We start from the raw sequence: 27,305 nt of genomic DNA, 5'->3' as shown, positions 1-27,305 counted from the left end.
AAAGGATGGCAACAGTGACCTTTGTTTTTATTATTAATTCATCTGCTGATTCTCAGTTACAGTAACTGATGATTATTCATTTGGACTGCAAATGTCAGGAAATGAAAAATGCTTCAAATTTATTGTTTTGTCCAACCCCAAAACCCAAAGGTAACCAATTTTCAATTATATAAAAACAGAGAAAAGCTGCAAATCGTCCCAGTTAATAAGCTGGAAAGTAAGAAATGTTCAGCATTTAACAATTAATTAATTATTATGAATAGTTGCTGATGAATGTTCAGACAGTCAATCAATCGATTGTTTTAGCCCTGATGCAAAAAAAAAAAGGGGGGATAGTCACATACACATATAGTCATTATCATCCACAAAAGCACAATTTACACAAACACATAAACAAACACGTATGCTTGTATATGCACCTATGAGGGAACGTTAAAGAATAATATTAATGTTATATGACAGGAAATTACTGTAATAACACATAGAGCCTTCATGATACGCTGCAGGTCTTCAAAAAAATAACCGTTTTATTACTGTTATAGAATAAAAAAAAAAAAAAAATGCCATATCATATCACATAGCTCACATACTCTAAACTCAATAGTCAGTAAAACACACTGTACGGTAAATCCCCAAATTTCTTTTGTTTAGGCTACTTATAAATAATCTTCCATGTACTTGGTAATGTGGGGACTTTTAAGGAGAAGGAGGAGCTCAGTAGCTGGACAACAAGTAGCCGACAAAAGCAACTTCCGCTCAGTTCCGTGTTCAGCCCAGTGAACCTGCTTTATATCCCTCAGCATGTAAGCCTAATCCCCCAAAATGAATTAACACGTTTAAATGTCACACTGCATGCACTTACATGAGGTCATTACGCAATAACACACGGCTCTGGACTGTGTTTGGGTTCTGTTTGATGTTTGGATTTAAATATGTAACGTTAGCCCTTACAATCCAACTGAAACCATTTAGAATTTACTGTATGTCATACTGGGGGTATATTCTACCCAAAAGAGCAAGGAGAGTGGTATTAATCCATCAATCTTTTCATCTATTCATCTTTCAGCATAAAAGCGAATAAGTATATTTTCCTAAAATGTCAATACACTGTATATCGACAGTAATTGAACTCACTGAAGCAGCCAATAAAGTTGCTCCTGGAATTAGATAATAAATGTGAATCTCTGAGCTATTACATACTGTTTATATTTAAATCATTTTTGTTTTATGGGTAGAGTTTTCCAACCAGAGTGCGACAGAAGCTCAAGGTGCAAGGGCCAAGCCACGCTTAAAATGTAGCCTATACATAGCACAAACAAGAGGCCCTGAAAGCCTCTTTGGTGAAATTAATCCAACAAATGTGTTACATCATGTTGTGTCTGCTGCAGGAATGCGTGGGAACAATAAGTGCAAAACACACACAGAGAGAGAGAGAGAGAGAGAGAGAGAGAGAGAGAGAGAGAGAGAGAGAGAGAGAGAGAGAGAGAGAGACCATTCAATACTGTAATGGTGAAAAGACTCTACATGTGGTGCTGTGCCTGGCGAGCTCACTGTCTGTGATTGGCTGAAAAAAAGAGGCTGTTGAATAGACAGATAGATAGACAGATAGATAGATAGATAGATAGATAGATAGATAGATAGATAGATAGATAGATAGATAGATAGATAGATAGATAGATGTTGGATGAAGAGATGCCTGGATGGACGCTGAGGATAAGAGGGACAACAGGCAGTGTGCCATATGGTCCAGTCTAATCTGGGCTTGTGACATCATGGCTGATGAGTGGGGAGGCCCACCATCCGTTTTCGAGCCCTCATTTCATTACGGGGTTTGTTAGTGTCAGCTGTAGATAACAACCCTTGACCCAGACGAGCCAGATAAACAAGATGTGTATTCAACTGGCTTTTCACTCAAGTCTTTTATATTATATATATATATATATCCTTCTCTCTTGTTTGTCTCTCCTCTGGTTTCTTTCTTTCCGTCCTTCTACTCCCTCACTCTCACATCAGTTGTTTGAGCCCATACACATCTCTCTAACAGGATTGCCTCAGTATATCAGTGGCTCTGTAGTATCACTAATATATTTAGGAAGAAGGCAGGCCACTTTTCAGCCAGACACAATCCTGGTTGCACAGAGCCCTGTAGTCAGCTGGTCGGCTATTAGGACTGTTTTGTCGGCCGTGTCTAACGCAGTATTATAAAGTGTGTCGTCTGTGTGAGGATGTCATCGAGTCACAAGTGCAACAGGTAATTTGACTTTTTTTGTTTGGAGTTCGAGGTTCAATTGATCTGTAAAAGCATGGGAATTGCAGTGTCATGTGCCTGTTCTATTGTTTGTCAACCAATGCTGAACAAAAGACATTTAAATATGAATAAACACAACATGAAAGAGGAAAAACACACAAGACTAACCACAACAAATTAAAAAAATATCCTGTGGGAAGTCATGACCGAAAGAACGAGATCCAGGGTACAAGCGGCCGAAATGGGTTTCCTCAGGAGGGTGGCTGGTGTCTCCCTTAGAGATAGGGTGAGAAGCTCAGTCATCCGTGAGGAACTCGGAGTATGCCCCCTTGGCGCCTCCCTAGGGAGGTGTTCCAGGCACGTCCAACTGGGAGGAGGCCTCGGGGAAGACCCAGGACTAGGTGGAGGGATTAGATCTCCAACCTGGCCTGGGAACGCCTCGGGATCCCCCAGTCGGAGCTGGTTAATGTGGCTCGGGGAAGGGAAGTTTGGGGTCACCTGCTGGAGCTTCTGCCCCCGCGACCTGACCCCGGATATGCGGACGAAGGTGGATGGATGAATGGATGGATGGATGGATCCTGTGGGATGAAGCAGAGCCAGAGTAGAGCTGAACATAATGACTTCAACTAAATCACAACATCACTGCCAGTTGTTTTCACCTGCTATACTGTTCTCATCAACATACCATGAGATTAGTGCTATTACTCCCCAAGGGAAAAACATTAACAGCAGGTTGGATGGAGGCTTTGAGAATGTCCACAAAGGAGGATGAATGCATTGACATATATAAAATGGACCAATAGACCTTGTCGCTCTGGACGGAGACCAGTGAAGGCTATTAGAAGCACTTTTCCGGTGATCTCTTGCTTTACTGCGCAGCCTCCAACTGAGAGAGACAACGTAAATGTGACGTGAGCAACGTGTCTGAAAGTTGTAAGTCTTCTGGTAGCTGTGCCAAGAGAAATCTCAATTTTTTCCAATCTTACAGAGACGGAGAGTGTAGGTATATGTAAGGAGATAACATAAGCACAGGCTAATTATTGCTAACTAACATGCTAGTTAACTTTAGTAATTAAACCTAAACAGCTAACGTAAGTTGAAACTGCCTGTGAGCTTCTCCTGTACTATACCGTAATTCCTCTACTGTGCGACAGTAAGTCACTTGGTTATGACACAATCGTTAGCTTATTTTTACAAAAACGTCGGAGCTATAACGTGAGGTACAAGGTAATGGAGCGTTTTATACATTGTCGTGTTTCTTTAGAAATAAACAATGGACAAATAGAGTCTTTAAACACTTCAGATGTAAAGTTATTCGCAGTCAAGTGACGTAAAAAAAAAAATGGCGGTCAGTGTAATGCTAACAAGAGATGATCGCTTTGTAGCAACAAAATGGCACCATCGGAGGTTCGCGTTCTGAAGCGAAGCTTACCCCCTTGGATGAATGCAAGAAAATGTAACACTTTTAGATGTCAACGATATGTGTCAACAGTACGTTTATTCTTTCTAAGCGTTTTAATATGGTGAAATGTTGGGTTTAGTACATGCCATTAACCTGATTTGTCCACTTCCAAATAGCAAGTTGATCAATTTCCTCTTTTCTACTTTGTCAGAGATTTACAGAAACAGCACCTCAAGTCTTATGGCTTATAGTCTGGTCTACTGAGCCTCCTGCCAGCCTCTGCTTCATATATTTCATATGTTTCATTGTTGGACACATCCAAAATGGTGGATCTAGAGAGAACCACTCTTTTGTTTATTCTTAAGGGTAACTCCAACCATTAACTGTTGTAGTGCACTATTTACAAAATAGTTCCTGCTATTGAACTTCACTGGAATCTTCTTGTATTTTGATATCAAGTCACCGAGTATACATTTGCCCAGTTGTTTGCAAAAAAAGAAAAAGAAACAAGTGTTTGTTGAAGGTTTACCTTTATGTAAAAGATTTCTTCTGCATGTTTCTTGTTTACATTATTTGCTGACAGAGTAGTTTATGCTGCAGCCATCTTTATGTGTTGGTGTTTGTGCTGCATGTAACTCCTGTCACAAGGCTTTTTATTCAAACCAGACAATTACTGTTGGCCAAACTGCATTAGTACGGTATGCAAGTGCGTCAAGTCACTTCCTGTCCAGAATGTCCCTTTTTCCACATAACTTATAAAAAGCACCAAAACACAATAGGTCGCCTTCGCTGGGACATGTACCCCCCTTCCCTCCCTCCCCCTCAGCTGCACAGGTGCTTCCTGATTTGCTGACTGAGACGCCAGATGATGATACGGTTTCCTAATAAAGCCCACATTACTCATCTTGCCTCAGCTGACCACTGAGTAAAGCAGGTTGGAATTCCACTCGGGTACCAAAAATGACTCAAAGAAAGAGTTTCAGTGCAGAGCTATAATTCACAACTCCTAGTACATTTACTGTAATAACAGAAGTAATTTCTGGTAACGTCCCCCACAGACTTAAACAGAAAATCATCACAAGAAACTAATACACCAAGTATAGCATGGGAAATGTGTTAACACAGTGTCAGTGAAGGTTAAAGAATATAAAGTACAATGTGAATTTACGGTCAAGCCCATTTCATTTATACCGTCCAAAATCACTAATCAATCAAATCACTGTTTAGTTTCAGACGGTGCAATCTCTCATTTCCTCAATTTGGATAAGAATACACTTTCCAAAAAAATCTTTTAATAGAAATAAAAATGGAGAAACCTCAGATATAGCAATAGGTGACACACACAGTGTTGCCAGATTCTACTGAGAAAAAACAGCCCAAACAGATAATGTATCAACCTTATTTTTACCATCTATTTACAGTCTATGATATATGATATGATATACTTGAGTGTGTGTGTGTGTGTGTGTGTGTGTGTGTGTGTGTGTGTGGCTAAACACATCGCCTCAGTCTTTTGTTTTATTGTATAAATAGCCAAACTAATCATAATGATAAATAATAGTCATAAAATAAAATAAGTCTTTCAGATAATATAACATGAAACATCAAAAAATGTCGCTCATATGAACAGATGAGCTTTAAGTGTTTTAATGCAGAACTATGAATATTTGGGATAAGAAAAAGATGTTTTAACTTAGTACTAATAGAGTAAAACGAGATGAGCCTACTGGATTCAGTGCATTGTCAATCTGAGTCATACTGTTCGGATGAGAGGAGGGGCCGATTTATTGGAATCCACTTTTTGTTTGTGGAAACCACACAAAAATTACAAGTACAAAAGTAGTCCAAATTATCACAACATGCCCCAAACACTTTTTTTACTGGAAAACAACCCAGTCTGGCAACAGGGTAGATAAAAATAGCAGTCAAAGAATTACAATATGGAGAAAAACAAGTATTGTTAAGTAAATGAAGCACATAACATAAGTATAAGTAAGTATAAGTACATAAGTATATCAGGGAATTCTGATAGCAAGTAGTCACATGCTGTTTTTTTTATGAGCAGAGACAGCAATAACAAATGTTAGCATTGTGAGTAACAACACAATCACATCCAATGCAGCCGTCAACCTGTGGCTGCCAAATTCAATGTGAAACAGGAATGTTTGGTATTCCTGAGTTCAAGCCATGATAGGATGGCCCAGATGACACATGCAGAACACACACACACACACACACACAACGATTTCCACCCACTGCTCATCGTCATGTCAAGACTCTTTGAGGCAAGTCAATCTCTTAGGTAAGACAAGGAGAGCAAGAGAGAGACAGAGAGAGAGACAGAGAGAGAGACAGAGAGAGAAAGAGTGTGTTTGGTGTTTGGTAAATCACCCATTAACTGACCCTTTGTTGGAAAGAAAAGTCACTCTGGGTCTCCGGGTGAAATTTCCATTGCATAAAAATAGATGAGGCCTCAGGTGATGATAAATGTGGCTTGCCCTGTTTATGTCGCGGAAGTGAGAGCGTCGTGGGAATTCACCGTAGAGCTCAAGGCGTTGCCGTGCTGCTCCGTGACGTGTAAACTATGAAGAAAAATGTACACACCTGGTTATTTCTTTGACCCATGCTGTTAATGTGTGTCCAGATGTTCCACAACACAGACAGCATTTCCAGTTGACAAGATGCTGTAACTCTATGGAAAACCAAATTACATTGTGTACTGTATTGTGCTGTGCTGTGAATCACAGCATGGCTTGGTTACTGTAGAAGTGTTTTAAGAGCCCATGTGTATTACATCTCTTAAAATAACATAAGTATGCATGTAGAGCTGTGAAAGCTATCGTGACAGATGACAATCCAATGGAAAGCCAACTACATGCTCTTCACATTTACACTTTTACACATCCATATCTGGAAGCTGCTCAGTGTACTGTTTCCCACCAGAGCTGCTCATAAACCCAATATATCACTGCATTTAGTACTCTGTGTTCCTTATGCTCCTTACCCAGAAATTAGACAGTTATTTACAGCAAAGATTTAACAGAAATGTGGTGATAAAGTAATACATCACCACACAAAATAGATCAGTAGTAAAGTAATTTCCTCTTTTGGCTTATCAACAAGGCTATTGGCTTTTTGCCACTAAAATGTGTTGCAATACTGATACTTTGTTGGCAGCACTGAGCTCTTTTCCCGTTGAGAGCAGAGTTACAGAATGTGTCTTGAAATGCCAGTCGATGGGTAGTTTTTGTTCCAAGACAATACAAGCAGTCAAGGGGGTTAAAGGATAAGACTGTTGATATGCTCTATTTTTTTTTTTTATTGTTATGAAATAGAATGAAAAGACCAAAACCAACAATTAATTGATTATTCTAACAAGTATTGTCTGTTTATCCAAAGCCTGATATCATGCATTCGTCTGTGCCATAGACTTCACTGACACATTCCTTCATTACTATGAACATGGGAACTGTGGTTTAATTCAAGTCAGTCCTATTCCCGATGCCATAAATATTCACCAGAGCACAAAATATCTATTATTCCTCTGCTGAAAATAATCCCTAACAAATGCACCATTTACTCTTATTGGGGCAAGATTTACTGAAAACTACAGTGCCCAGCTATTTTAGGAATCCAACTGGAATCTTTAAAACTATATATTTGTGACCTGTTTATAACATTCACAAAATGCTGGTGCAAATGGGCTTGTCTCTGAGGATGAAGTCAGAAAGTAGTGAGAGCTGGATTAACACATTTTTGGTTTTACAGTAGCTTTTTTTATAGGATTTGCTGACAGTAAGAAAAGTACATTATGGCGCTACAGTCTTTTTTTGTGCTACATTGGTTCACATGACCTCTTTCAGCAGGAAGTGGAAGAAGTGGAAGATCTGGGCAGAAATGTAACTTGAAAACAGTCTCTGTAATTTATTAGTTGAAAAAGTTGAGAGTATAAACATGTTTAGAGCGTTCACATTCGGTCACCCTTCTGTCTGCCTACCCTGCATTATTTTACTACATCGTAGAGCCTTGCCTCCCTCTTTGCTCTCTAACAAATTTCAGTGTCTATAAATATACTGTACATATATGTCACTATATTGTAATCTGTCTTTACTTCTGCTTGAGTACAGTGGGTCACAGAGGAGAACGAGGAAGGAAGCCAGAAGACAAATAAACGTTGGGCCGGCACTGAAAATGTAGTTGGTTTTTGCCTTTCTGAGGGTGTTAATGTTACTTTGAGGAGGCAATAAATATCACTTTAAACCTTTGGCGGGGAGTCAGACAATGGATCATCAACTTCAGAGCCCCTGCAGAATAAATCCCAACATGCACTTAGCATGATTGTGTACATCAAGCTTTTCTGCATAAAGAACAAAATAATCTGGGTTGTATGAGTGCAGGAGGGCGGGGGGAGACTAAAGGCTTTTAATATCGTGTGCATTTCAGAGGACTCCAGCCACAATGGCTGTGAATTTGTCTCAGTTCCCCTTTGTTTGTGGATATGATTATGAGATACACAGTTGTTAAAATTCAATATGGAATACAGGAAACAATGTAAAAAACTAAAAGGTGGAACAGGTTACAAGTGCAAAAGTCCCAGGAGTTTTACTAAGACACAGGGTTAGAGATATATGGTTTCAAGAAGCTTTGTAAAGCTTCCAGAAAGAGTGCCAGTTTCCTTATTCCATACCTTTGCTTTGTCACTTGACAAAAAAAATCTAACTGATTTATAGGCAAAACAGCCTTCAGCTTCTATTGAGCATTTGCCGATGCCTGGGAAACCGGCTTTTGTTGTTCAAGGAAGTACGCTCTCTCACAAGCTCAAAAACATTCCTGTAGACAATTGAATACTTGTAACTGCAGCTGTGTATGTTTTTCAAAGGTGAAAGTTTGCAAGCAGTGATATGATTGTAGCCTTCAGATGAAACAACATCATACATTTAGTTGTACAGTTTAAATGATAAATTATTTGGCACGGGATCACCTGAGATTACACAGCATGTTGCATTTTTTACAATGAAACACTTGACTGAGCAAGTACAGTACAATTCAAGCCATATCAGCGCCACAAGTTCCTGACAGTTTACAGTAAACAAGACTGATGAGTTTGTATTTCAGACATTAATGTGGCCCACCACCCAAACAGTCCAGTACAGGATGAATATTACCGAGGGGGATAGTAGTGCAGAATTGCACAGTGAATAAAAAAATAAAAAAAATATATAATACAGCAAATACAACACTTTGAATATAAATGAAATAGAAAAAATATGTAATATCTTGAAAACAAAAAAGTGTCTGCAGACATGTCATAATGTATTGATCATATTTACACTAATAATCCTGATATGTGCTCAACACCTATTTCTGTGACAGTTGGCTTTAGTGATCACAACTGTATTGCTGTCTCCAGGAGAACTAAGCTACCTAGAGCCTGTCCTAAAATTATTATGAAAAGATCTTATAGGGTATTTAATGAGGAGTGTTTTTTAAATGAATTGGATAATATTAAATGGAATTTGATAAGTGATATTGATGATGTGGATATATCATATTGTTTTATGAGAGTTGTTAACAATCATGCCCCATTAAAGAAATTTAAAGTTAAAGCCAAAAGTGCTCCTTGGGTTGATACTGAGTTAAAGAGCATAATGGCTCAAAGGGAAGAGGCTAAAAAGGTTGCGGTTCTTTCTAACTCTCTGGAGGACAGAAAATGTTATTGTATTTTAAGGAATCAGGTGACTAAGGAGAACAGAGTGAAAAAGAAAAAATATTTTCAGAAGAGAATTGAAGACAGTGGTACAGATAGTAAGAGAATGTGGAATGTACTTAATGAAATCATGGGGAAAAAATCTACTTGTACTTCTTTTGTTGAATTGAATGGACACTACTACTACTACTGGACTTTAGTGCTGCCTTCGATGTGATTGACCATGACATTTTGATTTCTAAACTTATTAGTTATGGTTTTACTTCCTCAGCAATCAAGTGGTTTAAGAGCTATTTGTCGGAGAGGTCGCAAAGAGTTTATTTTAATGGTGCATTATCTTGTAGCAAGTCCCTGGATTGTGGTGTTCCTCAAGGAAGTTGCCTCGGACCTTTGTTATTTTCAATTTTCACAAATGGTATGCCGTATATACTCAGTAAGGCTACATTGACTATGTTTGCTGATGATTCTACTCTTTATTATGCAGCCCCTACATGTTCAGAGCTTAATCAGGTTCTGTCTTGTGAGATTGTATTGTATAATTGGATCAAAACAAATAAGCTTGTACTAAATATTTCAAAAACTATGAGTATAATATTTGGTTCTAAGTATAGATTATCAATCCTAAAATGTATATACAAGTTAATGGTCAAAATGTACAGCAAGTAAAAAAGGTGAAGCTTCTTGGACTTTGGCTCGATTCTACATTGTCATGGTCTGATCACATCAACAACGTTGTTGCTAAAATGGGCAGAGCTGTTGCAGTAATGCGTAAATGTGCACAATTTTTAAATTCACGGTTGTTTAGTCGTGTTGTTTGTACATTGGTTTTGTGTCATTTGGATTACTGTTCTGTTGTATGGTCTGCTGCATCATGCAGTCATTTAAAACAATTACAAGTGGCTCAAAATAAGGCTGCAAGACAAGCTTGTTCTTCGAGAACTAGTGTTGCAGAGATGCATGAACGTCTTGCTTGGCTGGTGGTCAAGCATAGACTATCTGCTAATATGATAGGATATTTTCATAGAATTATTAACACTCAGATTCCAAAATTTCTTTATGACAATATAATTTACTATTCAGATATGCATTCACATTACACAAGAGGGGCGAATAGTCGACAGATTTCTTTACCCCTACCTAAATCTGACTCTATGAAGAGGACCGTGTTTTATAGGTCAATTGTGTTTTGGAACGATCTTCCAGTTGGGGTTCGTGAAATCAAGGGAAAAACTGGTTTTAAAAAAAGACTAAGACTATTTGTTTTCAACATCATAATATCGTCTGGATTGGCTGAGAGAGGTTGTATCATGTGCTATGTTGTTTTGTATTATTTTACTATTATTCTAATCAGTACTTTTTGTATTGTTATTTTTTCTGGTTCTTTTATGTGTATTAATATATGATATTTTTGTGAGTAATTGTGATTGTAATTACTCACATACACGTTTTGTATGTATTGTTTGGACCCCAGGAAAACTAGCTGTCGTCTCGGCGGCAGCTAATGGGGATCCTTTTAAATAAACAAATAAACAAATGTGATTAAAATTTTTATTTTGTTTGTGGCTGCAGACCAGCCGGGGTTTTTACCTTACAATGGGGTTTTCCTCCACAATCTATACACAATAGATTTGGCAATATGACTGTGGCTTATCATTAAAACAAATAGTATGTGACCTTCATGAGAAGGCATGCCAGAAATCCTCCCCTGTGTAGATGCAGTGATATATGGGATTTTCTTTTTTGTTTTTTATGTAAGACCGGCTGTCTGTCGGTCCCCCACTCACCCTCTGTCTCTCTTTCTCTGTTTTACTTCCACCCTCTTCTCTCATCCCATTTTGTCCAGCTGCATCCCCCCCCCCCCCCCCCCACACACACACACACACACTTCCCCATCCTCCCCTCTCATCACCTGTGTGGGAGGTACAAAGCCAAATCCACTCAGCTGGAATTAAACACACTGGGACCTTGCAGATTGCACTGCTCCACTTTAGTCATGCACGCACTCACGCACGCACTCACGCACGCACGCACGCACGCGTTAGGGTGGATTTTCCCTTTAAGGTGAATGTTTCTATAAGGTTAAAGCCGTTTTTTTATTTGGCTATACACAGCAAGACCTACTGTACACAATGAACATGCATGCATATACATGACCAAAGTAACACCATGACAACAGTTACAATCTGCAAGAAAATGCTACCTATTGGACTTTATGTAATTACAATAAAATTGTCAACCGTATTAATACACCATCAGCGATTTTTAATCCGACAAAAAATATTAGTGTCTGCCTTAAAAAAAAGTGTATGAGTTGTTTACATCTCATGCAACCTATTCCGGTTTAAAATTTCATTGAGTAAAACCATTCACAGAGTGTTTTTGTGAACAGAATGTATATATTTATTACGCAGACAATTGTTGTAGTGTTTGTTGTCATGTGGTTTAAGCTGATGTGATGCAGTACACTGAAGCTGGTGGGGGGTTTAGCAGGCACGCTGACATTCAGCTGGGCTTTGACATTTCCTCTTTCTGTACCATTCTTTACAAATCACCCAGAGGAGCGGAGGTAGGGGCTGGGCCGGTGACTCATATTGTCTGTCTTCATCTAACCTCCTACAATCAGTGAAAGAGGGAGAGAAGGATGTGGAGGTTTGACTTTCAATTTCTTGTTTTTCTTCTTCCTCATATTGACTGTAAGTCCCCAAGCTGCCACCTCAACCAACTGACTCAGGGAAGAGTGTGGTTGTTTGAGAGACGCAAAGGTTACGCATCCCTTATTGCTGGCGCCATATCCCCCCCCCCCCCCCCACACACACTTCTCCCTTCCTTCCCACACAGCTATCAGTTAGAATGAGGGACTCATTTTATCTTGATAACACACTGCCTTGATTACGAGGAACCACTGTTTCTTGATAAGGCTGCTCTGTGGGAGGGATGAAGTGGTGTATAGAGAAGCGGAGGAGGAAAGACATGAGAACAGAAAATAAACAACACTAGAATCCCAGCTGTGATTAAGTGGCCGCATCCAGCTCGTCAGTTCTGGATAGGTCTGATGACAAAGTGAGAAACACGACATGTTAAGACTTCACTGACAAAACCAAAATTAAAAGGAGGGTTTGACATTCTGATCGGTGTTCTTCTGCAAATTCATTTTAGAGTTTAGAATGTCCATTTGGCAATAAATATCCAGCCATCACAGCAAGGTGGCATATAGTACTGATGCTTTACTGGAAATAAATTACACTGATGTAGGATACACAAAATCATCATCAACATTTGGTGAAAATTAGATGAAAAGAAAGATGGTTCATTTCAGTTTCATTGCCAATAACCAGCATTTATCAGCACTTTGATATCAGATACACTCTCAATCTGAGTATTAAAAGGAGGTCCAAACTGCCGGTCCTCATTTTCAGGAGCATCGAATAAAAAAAACAGCAACACAAATGTTGTACTTAAGTATATGAAGGGAAATGGTCTGGAAAACCATGACAGCATATGTCAAACACAGACAAACTGCATGGAGAAAGCCAAGATTATGGATGATGGATGCAAGGGGTTAACAGCTTTCCTACTGTAGATAGACGTAGGTTTTGATTTATAATACAGCGTCAAATTTCACCCCGAACGGATGTATCATAGATGATAAGGCGGTGTCATCTGTGTCTAATTATTGATTGGACTCCACTGCTGTTCATTCGACATATTTATGTCGTTTCTTTCACTGGGATACAGAACATTGATTGTGGTAAGCAGAAGCTTTGCAGCAGAGATGTGTGTTACTGAAAAAGAGACTTTCTTCAGCTTCCTTAATGTTGTCTTTACCATCAACTATCGCTACTGGTCAAATAGAAACACGAGCAGACCATTTACAGTTCTTGTGGCCTCCATGTTGTATCTCCATAGCCCCCCCACCCATCACACACCAGCCACTGTGTAGCCTTTGCCATAGGTACAGTGGCTCCTGCATAGGCTCCGTAGCTACAGCGGAAATCCAGCTTTAAGAGGAAAGGTGGTAACATGATCGATGCACAGTACAATCTGTAATCAGGTGGTAACCCAAATTCGGTAATGTATTCTAGTTGCTGATATAAAGGACAAAGCAAAGAGCAGGACAGCTCTGCAGCATTTCAGTTTGGAATACAAATGGAAACTTTATTTAACAGCAGGCTAGTTCAATAATGAGTAAGTCAATGAACACCTGCCACAGTTTGAACAGCCGTCTACTCTCACAGACATTTTCTCACACATATTGTATGTTTCCACAAGCATTTTCTGAGATAACCCCCAAACAATTACCAGCTATCTTTAAACTCTAAAAAATACTTATTAATAATTACTTTTTGTGTTTAAAAATACTAATATGCAACCTTATACTGTATAATCCTTACGGAAAATGTATCATCCACAGTGTACAAACTATAGCCTCTTTCATTAAACAGTGTTTACAAGTCTGCTAATAGGGGTAATTTGGCCATTCACATGGGAGTCTTACAGTAATTTCTCGTTTAGATTTCACAAAGGGACAAGAGCTAACATGGCATAGTCTGAAATGATGCATTCTTCAGTAATTCTCATTAACTGAGTCACAGCCGGTGATGGAGCGGACTATGTGGGCAGTGGACAAACCTGGGCCGATCTCTCTCGCAACCTTGATACTAAGCCAATACTGTGTGCCCCAACAGATTGTGCTCAAGTGTTGGCCTAATATGATGGAACTTTGGTGAGAGGTTTGTGCTTGCTTATCTCAATGACACACTATGTCACTATGTTCAGTGAAAACATCAGTTTTGGGAGTGTCTTGAAAAGTCAGTGGGAGGTGAGTTTTATTGTTCCAGGATGTTCCTGAAAGTAAGTTTTGAAACAAGGAGATCTTGGCTCGTGGCAAAAGAAAATGTTGAGTGTGTGTGTGTGTGTATGTGTGTGTGAGAGAGAAACATTAATCCTCCAGAATCCTGCAGGAGCAGAAGAGTGTGGGTCAGAGATGCTGGAGCTGAAGACAGATGTTGGTCAATCTATTGTTTAAAAAAAGTTTTCAGTGCAGCTCATCATATATATCCTATTATGTATATAACCTATTACTGTATTAGAGACTATATACAATATGGGCACTACTTTACTTTTTTAAAGTGTACCGTATACAAATAATGACAATTTTCTATAATTAGTTTACAAGCAGAGTCACGCTCATATTAGCTTATTGGCATTAATTGCTTCACAATAACTGGCTTGTCCATCAGCTGCTTGGCCACCAGCTGACTAATAACATCCAATAAATGCATGCAGGTGTACGAGATGACAAATATAACGTGACACTTCTTGCTATTATGGAGTTTTTCCATTACGTGGTACTTGCTCGACTCTCCTCGCCTTTTTTGGTTTTCCATTGTGAAAAAAAGTCCCTGGTACCTGCTAACAGGTACTTTTTTAGTATCACCTCAGTTGAGGTTCCAAGCGAGCTGAGGCGATACCAAAAGGTGACGTGAAAACCTGCAGACTACTGATTGGTCAGAGAGAATCGTCACTAATCACTGCGTCATCATTGCTAGCGACAGACGGGGGTATCCTGAACAAACCCGTGTACTTTATATCTATTTTCTATAAATGGTTAATTTGTTGATGCAAATGTATCTGACTGAACATTACTGTTATTCTGACAGCAAATACAAACAAACAAAGATTTTAAAACACAAATTTCAACTTTGAAAACCCAAACACTAGAAAAAACGCTTTTCTTGTTCTTGTGCACAATATTTTCACTTTGGCTCTGCTCTGAGCAGCTCTTCAATTTGTTTTTTGTGTTGCATTGTGAGAAATAGTGTCTAATGTAGCTCAGTTTTCCTTAACCCTTTTGAAATATATTAACATTTTATACGATGGAGTTTAATCTCCAAAGACTTACATATTTTGCTTATGTAACTTACAAATACTGCATATCTGCAACAAAGTCTCTCCTGATTGAATTAACAACACACTCAAAAATGGGTGATATTAGTGCATGCTAACAGTCTTACGGATGCTTGGTTCTGTCATTTTTTCCAGGGTGACCGCACTTAATAATTTAAAAGGCAATTTGAAATAGTAACAGACAGGAGTTCTCCATCAACATCAAATAAACAATTGATCAATCCATCGATGTACCACAATGGATCTGTTCACACTTATCAATAGGTTGGTTATCTTCTTTGTCTACTACAAGATTATCTCCTCGGACTAACCATTACTGACGAAGCAGTGTCATTCGACAAATCACTACAGATTGGAATATGCGGGTGTGAGTTACATTATGATGTACAGACTGTTGAGCCCTTAGAGGCACATTTTTGATTCTGGGATGTATAAATCAAATACAATTAAAAAAAAATTGACAAGACGTCTATGATAATATAAAATGTCACAATAAATACTGACTTTTCAATCCCTTGTGTGCAATAATGTTGCTTCCAAACTCACAATTCTTCATCGTCTCGTTAATGAGAAGATTATTGTCAAATTTTAATGGGAGGCTGTTAAAATGATCAATAAGAGATAATACAAGAGAGAAAAGGCAAAAACATAAAAAGTGTGAATCTCAGGATGAACAACCTTTTGTTTCAACCAATAGTTGAATGTATATTGAATATGAATGTTATTAAGATGGTGATTTAACGCGCTGGGTGAGTCAGGTGAAAAAATAAATCTCATTCCTGAGTCACAGACAGAGAGACAGAAATGATGAGCAACAAAAGGAAAGATAGGACACAGACATACATAAAACATATACAAAGCAGTAGAGAATCAAACAGAAATATCTACAGGGAATATCCTCACACAGTCATTTCTGTTTCCAAAGAAGGACAGCAGGCAAACTATGGAGCAAACAGCTTATTTTGGTATTGAAGCAGACAGAAAGCACTGGCAGCACAATGAGTTCTGACATGAAAGTAAAAGTCCATCTTAATGCACAAAGACACTATTAAAGAGCTGCTCTTGGTAATCAGGGTTGGGGGTTCCGATTTTCATGAAACTGTGAAAGGTTGTAACATGGGCCAAGGAAGAAGCCATTGCATTTCGGAGCGGACCCAAATCACAGGGGGGTTGCTTTTGTTAACATTTAGGCTGGGACGATCGGTTACGTAAATGAATCGACACAAATAATTTGCGTCGACGCGTCACTAAATAAAATAAATAAATAAAACTTGCGTGCAAATTAACGAATGTAATATGGAAATAATGTAATGCGGAACTACTGTTAGATACGCAGGTTCTAGGGACACTTAATCTGTAGCCCCGCCTTAGCTCTGAAGCTAGCCGAGCTCCGGGGTAAGCTTCTCCTCGGAACGCGTACCTCCTATGGCAACATTTTGATGCTAACTCCCGTTAGCATCCCATTAACTGCCATTCATTTTGGCACCACTTTGACAGCGAATAACTTTACATCTGAAGCGTTTAAAGAATTGATTTGTCTATTGTTTATTTCTAAAGAAACATGACAATGTATAAAAGGCTCCATTACCTTGTACCAGACATTTTCGTAAAAGTAGACTAACGATTGTGTCATAACCACGCGACTCACAGTAGAGAAATTACCGTATAGTACAGGATAAGCTTGCAGACAGTTTCAATTCACGTGAGCTGTTTAAGTTTAATTACTAATGTTAACTAGCATTTTAGTTAGCAATAATTAGCCTGTGCCTATGTTATCTCTTTACATATACCTACGCTCTCAGTCTGCAAGATTGGAATGATTGAGATTTCTCTTGGCACAGCTACCAGAAGACTTACAACTTTCAGACAGCTTGCTCATGTCACATCTACGTCTTCAAGCTCAGTTAGAGGCTGCACAGTAACGCTCAGCTATCACAGTAAAAGTGCTTCTAATATCCTTCACTGGTCTCCGTCCAGAGCAACGGGATCTGTTGGTCCAGTTTATATATGTCAATGGTTTTTTGTCAGGTCAACGGTCCAGTGAGCGAAAAAAGCAAATACAGGTTAATCTCTCATACACTACTCTTTTTACACTTACTCTGTTTACGTTAAGTTTTTATTTTTGTATTCCTCCTGAAAGTGACTTTATTTTGTGGTTGGATTGATAGCCTACATCTGGCTTCAGGTTGCACTACAAATTCATTTTACTTGAACAGTGCAGCGTTAAACATAATTTAATAAATAGAGAGTTGAACCTTATTGAAATTTGTTTTGTGTAAATTGTTAATAATTGAGCAATGGGAACATAATCGCTAATTGAAAATGAAACATTAGATTAATCGAAAAATTAATCGTTAAATTAATCGAAAAATGTATCGTTAGATTAGTCAACTAATTGAAAAAATTATCGCTAGATTAATCGTTTAAAAAATAATCGTTTGGGACAACTCTAGTTAACATTGCGAGAAAGGGCATGGTCTTGTAGGATGTCTGCTCTTCTAGTTTGTTTTAGTTTTACTTGCTCTAAAATTCATATGAGGCATGCATTTCCAATGAAAAACGGATTTTGTTTTGTTTGGCATCGGGGCTGCAAAATAAAAAATAACGCTTTGCCAAAGATGATGATGACTAATCACAACAGGCATTTTCCCTTTAATTATTACTAGGAACATTGCTTCCTTTTCCAAGTAACATCCAATTGTGTTAGTTCACCTCCTTTTCTCTTATTCCATTTCCCTCTGACATACATTATTAGGACATCATATAAAAGGTCTAAATGAGAAATGCACATAAGTGTCTCATTCTGTGTCACGTATTGTCACGAGCATTTAAATGGCAACTGCAGCACCAACAGAGTAGTGACAGGGTCAGCTATGATCCATAAATTGCTGGTAAATTGTTGCTTGGGATAATTTGTTATTCTGCTCTAGCAACTCAGGCTGCCAGCAAATCATCCTCATCTTGTGTTTGTTTTCATGTTGTAAAAAATCAATTTGCCTGGGAAAAAAAATGTCAAAGGAAAGATCAAAAGGTAATTTCCCGTCTCCTGAAAGTCAAGCCACTGACGCACGCTAATGGCCATTTAATCTACCGCTGCAACTGATGGAGCGCTTTGCTACGATTCCTTTCTTGATATAAGTGAAGGCAGACATATGATAAACCAGGTTATCTCTGTTCTTTGTTTGTCTGAGTTTTAAATGTAAAGCTAGGAGTCTTGATAGGAAAGGCTCCGGAGTGTCTGTTCATAAGGAAGCAATCAATGCTGGAAATGAGCCCTTCTACCTGAATTCAATCAGTGACGAAGCTAAAGCCCGTTATCATGAAGTACCTCTGGCACTGATGAAAGGGGACGAGGCAGGCAGACGTCTCCCAGCAGACAGGAGCCGGGCGGGGCTGGATGCTAGCGAGGCATTTCCCCTCTGAGTAGAATTTCTACAGAGGATCTGGGAGCAGGAAGCAAAAAGATGGTCAACGGTGTCCCACAATTCTGTGGTTATGTTTAAGGTTTTCTGAACCTAAGACCAGTGATGCAGAAAGTCACGCAAAGTCAAATCCGACTCCATTGTATACATTTTTCCTCAAAAATGTAATCTGTAATCAGGTGGTAACCCAAATTCGGTAATGTATTGCTGATATAGAGGACAAAGCAAAGAGCAGGACAGCTCTGCAGCATTTCAGTTTGGAATACAAATGGAAACTTTATTTAACAGCAGGCTGTAAGTCAATGAACACCTGCCACAGTTTGAACAGCCGTCTACTCTCACAGACATTTTCTCACACATATTGTATGTTTCCACAAGTATTTTCTGAGATAACCCCCAAACAATTACCAGCTATCTTTAAACTCTAAAAAATACTTATTAATAATTACTTTTTGTGTTTAAATTACATAATACTACTACAACATATCACTGGCTGCATGTAATACTGTAATGTAAGCAAGTTCACTCAAAATGAATCCCCAGTATTCAGCCGGTGTTCGTATAACGACGTGACAAAAAAACAAAAATCAACAGCCACTTTGACATTCTATTTGCTAGCTACAGATCTAAATTCCCTGTGGTGGTCTGGTAATCTCCCTCACTTCCCAGTGATCATGCTTCAGCCCTTGATTGTACTGCTCCTGGGGGAGGTGAGCTTTAAATTGGGTCTTCCTGAGAACTATAAAGCAGGACCATAGTCATAAAGTATAAAGATAGTGGGAGACATGGGATGGGAATCATGTGAGGCTCGCTGGAAGATATGTATGGCCCAGTTATGGAATCGTCTATTAGATATGGACGCAAATAGGTTGACAAGGAAAATATTTCTCTGGGATAAACACATTCTTGGTCTTTGATCTAACGACATATGCAAATTGTTTTGTAATTATGGTTTTGGGGATTTGTTTCTTAATAATGAAAAGCTGAATATCGGTTTGTTTAAAGAATCTGTGTTTGCTAAAGACAAAAAGCAGTGGGCTGATGATATATGGGCTTAGCCAAAATTGCGTATTTTTGTAATGATAAAACCAGAATATGGCACTGAGAATTATGTTGTATATAATTTGTCAAAAAGGCAACGATCCTTATGTGCTCAAGTGAGATCTGGTGTTTTGCCTTTGACTATTGAAACAGGACGATATGTTAATGTAGAAGCGGAAAAACGTATTTGTCCTATGTGCTGTTTGAATGATGTAGAAAATGAGTTCCATTTTGTTTTCTATTGTCCTTTTTATCGTGAGCAGCGTGATTTTTTGTTTTGTAGGATAAAAGCAGAGATTGATTTGGTAAATATGGATGATGCTCAAAGATTGAGATGGCTGTTCACATATGAAACATATAAATTGGTTAATTATTTAGATAAAGCCTGGGAGAAGAGGAAAAAAGCTCTTTATCGAGTGTAGATGAGAACTAGTTGTTTGTGTGTGGTATGTGTGTATGTGTATATACACATGTATGTATGTGTATGTCTATATATTTGTATTCATGTATTTGTTCGAAGGATTTGTATATGCAACGGGAAGATGTTTGTTGAATAAGTGAATTTGTGGTGTCTTGTAATCCCATGTGGGATGGGCCAAGATGTTTGGCATGACACAGAAATAAAATATAACTAACTAACTAACATAAACATGCCAACTCGACGCACACACCAATGCACAAGTATAAACCTCAGGCCACTTGCATAGGATACGGCGAAAGCTCTGCATGGAGCCTCTGCAGAACCATAAATCAAACTTAATAAGTGAAGGAGGTGATTAGAAGAAAGACATATACACACTACAGTAGCATGGATAATAAAGGACCTTTATCAACAAAATGAATGAGTCAGAGGAGGGACCACCCCCACTCTCTCGCTCAGTGACAGCTGATGCCTTGAAAGCTTATTTTATCCCATTTGAGGGCAATTACCTTGCCTCTTGACTCATCCTCCCAACTTGCACTTTGTTTCACCCATCGCTACTGCTGCACACCTGATAAATGTCAACTCAAATAGCCTTCACTCTTCTCGCTACCCCCTCTTATCTTCCAAAGTCAACTTCACCTGCTGTGCGCTCGTTTTCAGATTGCCAATTCCACCTGACGTCAAAATTCTCAAGTTAATTGGATATCTCTCTCAGCTGTGATTGCACCCAAGCAATCCTGCACACACACACACAGCTTTCCTTCTTTTGCCTGTGGGGCCCGGGCATCACCCGATGAGTCACCGCCTGCATTCACACTCTTATTAGCAGCTGCCATCGTCAGCGTGGTAACGATGCTGCTGACCTCAGTAGCGATGACTGAGGTCACATTGAAACTCCACTGAGCTGATTGCTTTTTTAGTGTGATTTCCTCGATGTCGAGGAGCGGCTGTGTGAGAATGTGGTGTCAGCGTGCAAATATATGAGATAAAGTGGTTCATCTTTGATATGACGCTTTAAACATCTGTAACCAAGACCACGGTTACGATCACCAACTAAAATTAAACCTGAAATGAGAAATTTGCTGTGACGCAAAATGTCTTCCCCACATCCCTTCCCTTCCTAAGTCGAACAACTTTGGTTGTGGCTCTGTTGACAATTTGCATGGCCTTGCAATGTGTGAAAGGTTTGAGTATCTGGGTTTTCTTGTAGTGACCCTATTTATGTTCTCTTTTTCATTTATCATGCTTACATTTTCTAAATGTTCTGTCATTTTACTAAATATACACATCCAGTTTTCTTGTTAGGTTTTGTAAAAATTGTATGAACATTATGACTTAGCTTTGATCATTACATTACATGTCATTTAGCTGACACTTTTATCCAAAGCAACTTACAATTGCTATATATAAGAGGTTGCACGCCTCTGGAGCAACTAGGGGTTAAGTGTCTTACTCAGGGACACATTGGTTGATATATGGTAAGTGGGAATTGAACCCAGATCTGCCACACCAAAGGCATGTGTCATATCCACTGCGCCACGAGCTTTAGGTCATGTGACTGTTGGGTTATTAAACACATTTTAAAGGGGTACTTCATCAATTTAGTATTGCACTTCCAGACTCAAGTCTTCTTAACTCCACACCCCCAGTTTGTAACGCAAGCCTTTTGTTTGAATTTTGAAGTCTCTGAGCCCAAACTGAGATAACCCCTGATGACATCACTGTGATATAATCAGGGTTAACATAGTAGTACCCCATTTGATGAATAAACTTACCTTAATGTGTAAAATAAGCAAGGTTTGCCTTTGATTTAGTTCAGGATGTATTGGAAAATCTACGTCATTCAAATTTAAAAGGAATTTTACGATTTGTTGTTCAGATTACATAACATTGTTACAATATTCAACAATGAAACATTGTTTGAAATGTCCTCTCTTTCAAAAAGCTTGACTTGAAATGGACTAAAACCCAAAACTACATGTCTGTGATATGAGATACATGAATTAATTGATAACATTAAAAAATACACAGATAGATGAAAAAAAAGAAAACTTTAATGATTTAACTGGCTTAAATTCTCCACGGACATGAATTGTGATTGAATCATTTTTACTGAACAAATATGTAATTAACTATGATTTAATTCAATTTCAATTCAATTCAATTTTATTTATAGTTTCAAATCATAACGAGTTATCTCGAGACACTTTACAGATAGAGTAGGTCTAGACCACACTCTATAATTTACAAAGCCCCAACAATTCCAACAATTACAGTAATTCCCTCAAGAGCAAGCAGTGGGACAGTGGCGAGGAAAAACTCCCTCTTGGGAAGAAACCTCGGACAGACCCAGGCTCTTGGTAGGCGGTGTCTGACGGGCTGGCTGGGGATATGATGAACAGTGGTGATAAAAGTCAAATTAATAATGGAACAGTGACTTCAAATGGTAATGTGATACATTGTTTTACTTGGTTATGGAATGCACCGTGACAGAAAAATAAAAAACTTCTCAGTTTCTGTGCGTGAACTATGCGGTTTACTGTACTTCCCTTGTAAAACAAGGTGCTAGTTTTTGTTTTAAAGGTGACTTCCCCTGAAGAGAAAACAGATGCAACATGTGCCATCTTTTAAAGAAGGAACCAAATGAATGGTGATGAGGTTTATTAGGTCAAGAGAAGCTCTGAACTCATCACAATATATTATTAACAAGAAACTTTTGAATAGAGACTATATAGCTACAAGTAGCATGTTAAGGCCTTTTCGGGTCAGGTCAACCCGGGCTTATGTGGCGGTGACCCAGCCACGGATAAGCGGTTGAAGATGGATGGATGGATGGATGCTTTGCTTTAGCCTGACTATTTGATCTGTTTGTACAATATCGAGGCAACAGAAAGTCCTGCTGTAAATTATGAACTAAAACTATTACACCCAAGAATTCATTCTTATGGAATTTCTAACCAGTAAATTACTATAATTGACCTCCTGTGTTGCTCTTCTTTCATAAATGATACTTCACAAAACAACCACAGAAGCAATACAGCCTCATGCTTTGTTGTGGAATGAGCATGAACTCTGAAAAAAAGTGGATTACAAGATATGGACACAAACTACACCACGAGACCATGAGAGGCCGGTGTAACAAAAGCACATGTGACAAGAATAGATTGGGCACAGCGTTATGTGATAGAGGTAGAGAAAGCTTTTTGCCATGCTTTCTTACCAATCAATTTAAAAGTATAAGGAAGATAAATTAGACCTCTTTTAGAATTTTCTTTCTAAATAAACATGATTAACATACTTTCAAGCAATCACTGGGGGCTAAACTTTCCTGAAAGCGTATTCTGCTTTAGCATGAAGAAAAACATATTTTATGGAAACTTGGTGTGTGTCTTCTTACACATGTTAAGATATGTCTTCTTCATAATGATAAGTGTTTCTTCCAAAAACATTTACACAAAAAGACCCATTAAGACAGTAAGTGGAGCGACTACATGTGTACCACCCCTGTCTTGCATAAGCAACAGGATTGACAATTTCAGGAATTACCATGTGTAAAACAAAACTGTGGATTCAGCACTTACATCTCTGATTAGAAAGGTTGTCCAAACATTGCTATGCACATTGTTTGGAAAGCCGAGAGGAACAGTTTCCTGTTAGCCAGTGTACTTCCTGTCCCCACTTTGGCAAGTGACACAGAACCAGCCATGTTCATCCTCTATAACAGGAAATGGACCAGCTCTTATCAGGAGGACTGAGGCTGGCTAGTAAACCTTGCAGCCAGATGCATGGATGATTGAAGTATTATAGAAATCTTTATTTATCTAGACATTTCGCTGTTTTAACTTCATACTGACACAAATTGTTACTTTGGAGACACCAAGATCATGGCTGTACGGTAAATATATAACATCCTTCTGCTTTCAGTCTGATCGGCTTCTCTGTAGTAACTGGAGGCTAAAAGTCTGGCTCAGTGGCAAATGTTGATGTTGAAGGTGCAATGCTACATAGTCATCCTTCCCATTTACGTTTCCCAAGCCTATCTTGGAAGTCCAACCTTGATCATTCACTTTCTTACTTTCCAGCCTCTCCTACATTTCAGCTCTACTGCTCATTAAGGCTAAAATTGTTTTATTTTTCAAGGCTAACAATTTCACAAATAATCAGATGCACTTTGAACACTAACACCTAAATTAACAGGAAATCAAGTCAAAAGTCATGAAGTCAAAGTGCAGGAGATACAGAAGATGCAGTAGCCTACTTTGAGTGGATGTAGTCAGTGGCAACTGAACTGCAATCAGCAGATGAATCTCGCCACCACAGAAATCGTGTCAAGTTCTCAGGGCCTGTCAGCATGAATGGTGTTAAAGTGGACGGCTTCGTTCATAACAAAACTGAAACTGTAAAACTGAAAACTCCGTCCTATCAATGAGTTTTGCATGCATCTGAGTGTGTATGTGTGTGTGTGTGTGTGTGTGTGTGTGTGTGTGTGTGCACAATGTGATTAGGAAATGAGTAAGATAGCCTTTGCACATTTATGTATGCATTTTTGCCAGTACGTGTTAGTCTGTGTTTGTGGAATTTCACCCATATTTAGTTCTCTTGCGGTGAAAGACAAACATGTAATTGTTTATCTATGATCAGAAAGGACTGCAGTTTCCTGAGGCAGATCCTGTTTCTTTGGAAAAAGTGTCACTTCCTATTGTACACTTGCTTAGTCAAAGTAGTCTGTTGAAATTCTAGTATGCAAATTCTAACAGTGTGGATAAAGAAAGTCAAAGAGTGGTCACATGAGTCTGTGTGAAAGTTTCTGAATGCTTTGAACAAACATTACACATCATATGATCTGCGCTTGGTAACAGTTGTTATTTTGTGTCAACAACTAAGCATGTTATTTTTTTCATCTCATTTTATGGCAAATAGTCTTACATAATGTACATTTAGCTCAATTAAAGTTAATCACTGTGTTAAATTCACTCAGGCCACAGTGTGTATTTAACCTGTGCAACCATGGCAATGTGCTAAAACAGTACAAGCACAGCTAACTTTAACTTCATAATTGTTAAATTCTGATTCCAAACTTGTGTTTGAATTAAATAATAATTGCAAAAATAAGAGATACACTCTTGTACCTCACAAAAGTTGTAAGGAAGTGAGCGGTCTGGGTGGATGGTGGGCGTACAGAGCGCAAGACACTAGAGACCGTGGTTTGAAGCCTCCGTGGGAAATACACTGATTCACTTTTTTACAGAACGTTAGCATATTTCCCAAAAGGTCAAACTATTCCTTTGGGAAGTTTGGGAAAAATCATGGTTAAATATAGAGAAAGTAAACACATCCATCTTCTCTTGCCGTCTTTTTCAATATTTGACTAAGGCTACAATCTTTCTCTAGCTTTAATACTGTGAGTGCCTAAACATCAAAATGCTAATCATGCTTTAGTTTCTATGAGTGGGTATTGGAGAGAAAATAAATGAATTGCATTGTAAGTGAAACATTTTTTTAACAATGTTTTTATTAATTTTTCGTTGCAATTACAATTTTTATAAGTGAACATTTTGCCGATACATTCAATATGAACCTTTTACAACTTTACAGATAGTGTATGTCCATTAAAATTTTTAGGAGAGAGTTTGTTTTGAACTTTTATGTCTTTAAGTGCCTAAATATATTTTTTATCTAGATTGAAAAAAGAAGAAATGTTTTACAACAAAACAATATTGATAATTAAGGCAAAACGTTTATAATAAATCTATTTTAAAGTCCTTTGGTTGCTTTTAGGCATGAACAAAGATCCATAGATTTTCAGATTGATAGCATCAGTCCACTCCCTGTCAAACTGTCTGTGTCCTGGGGGGTAGAAACAGACTGTCTGTAGGGGGGTATCTGGGCCCAACACTCTACGACCCTTATTCTCCCTGTTTACCCACCAACATCCTGCACAAACAGGCCTGCCTCTGAGACATCAGTGAGTAATCTTGCTCAATCTGCTCCTCCACCTTTCTGGCTTGTGCTTCCTCCCAGCAGGCCACAGCCCAGAGCCAAGAGCTCAACCCTCGTCACGCTGCTGACCTGGCTTATAGGTGTGATCTGAGAGGATGATGATAACGGGGACTAGTGTCAAGATGTTGATGATGACGAGGCTGATATACTGTAGGCTACAGTAGCAAATGGGATCCCATCTGGTAGAGAAGTGCTGATTAGAGTTAGAGCTGGCCGCCTGGCTGATGCTCCAGGGGAGATCCAGTTTATCAGGAAACAGGTTTTTATGTATCACATAAGCTGTTTGTGATTACAGTTGGAACGTGTGTACTGAACATGTGGTTATACTGTGGCAGCTAACAGGTGTGATCAGAGTGTAATTTTCTCTGGAAAAAAGCTTGGTATTAAAATGTAGAACATGAACTTGCTGAGGAAAGTGAGAGACACGCATGAAGGAAACAGAAGTTTAAAAGTGAAACACCCAGTGGAAAGCACCTATTCCTCCATTTATTTTCTCCCACTTTTCCGGGTGTGGTTTGCTGTCGCAGAAGAAACTTTCCAACCCAACCTTCAAGTTCGGCAAGTTCAAATGATGCAAAGAAACTTTATTCTTTAACTGAGGTTTCCATGTGGAATGTTTTTCTTTTTCAAGCACGGGCATAAACTCTCACTCAAACTATAAAGGAACTGAAACATTTTGTGTAATATGCTTATTTGATTTCGTGGTATGGGTTAGACAAGAAGATCGATACCACTCTCATGTCTACCCATTAAATATAAAGCTACAGCCAGCAGCCGGTTAGCTAAGCTTAGCATTTCTACCCAAGTAATAGTCCCACACATGACCTTCCGTAAAACAGCAAACTGTAGTTTTTACACTTTGGTTTTTGCACAGATTAAACAACCAAGATACAACATATTAATAGTAAGCTTAAGGTTCTGGTAGGCACATTTTGTAACCATAGGACAGAGTCAAGTTAGCTGTTTCTCTCTGTTTCCAGACTTTATACTAAGCTAAGCTAACTGGCTGCTGGCTCCAGCTTCATATTTAGCGTACAGACATGAGAATGGTATCAATCCTCTCATCTAGCTCTCTGTAAAAAAGTGAATGAATGTATTTCCCAAAATATCAAACTATTCCTTTAACTCTTCTTTTTTTATATATATTGCTCATT

General features: G+C 38.6%; 1 long non-coding RNA gene across 1 annotated transcript; it reads right to left on the bottom strand.

The window, feature by feature from the left end:
- Nucleotides 1–5,973: 5,973 nt before the first annotated feature.
- On the bottom strand, nt 5,974–20,729 carry LOC114547241 (uncharacterized). Its single transcript, XR_003691126.1, has 3 exons — nt 20,658–20,729; nt 18,593–18,707; nt 5,974–6,232 (listed from the first exon to the last, which is right to left on the bottom strand). It is a non-coding gene; the product is annotated as an uncharacterized LOC114547241 (long non-coding RNA).
- Nucleotides 20,730–27,305: the final 6,576 nt, after the last annotated feature.

This window comes from Perca flavescens, chromosome 2 (assembly GCF_004354835.1).
Source record: "Perca flavescens isolate YP-PL-M2 chromosome 2, PFLA_1.0, whole genome shotgun sequence".
In the NCBI taxonomy this organism is placed as follows: domain Eukaryota; kingdom Metazoa; phylum Chordata; class Actinopteri; order Perciformes; family Percidae; genus Perca; species Perca flavescens.
Note: the sequence above shows the minus strand (reverse complement) of the source record. Positions and strands in the feature narration are given on the sequence as shown.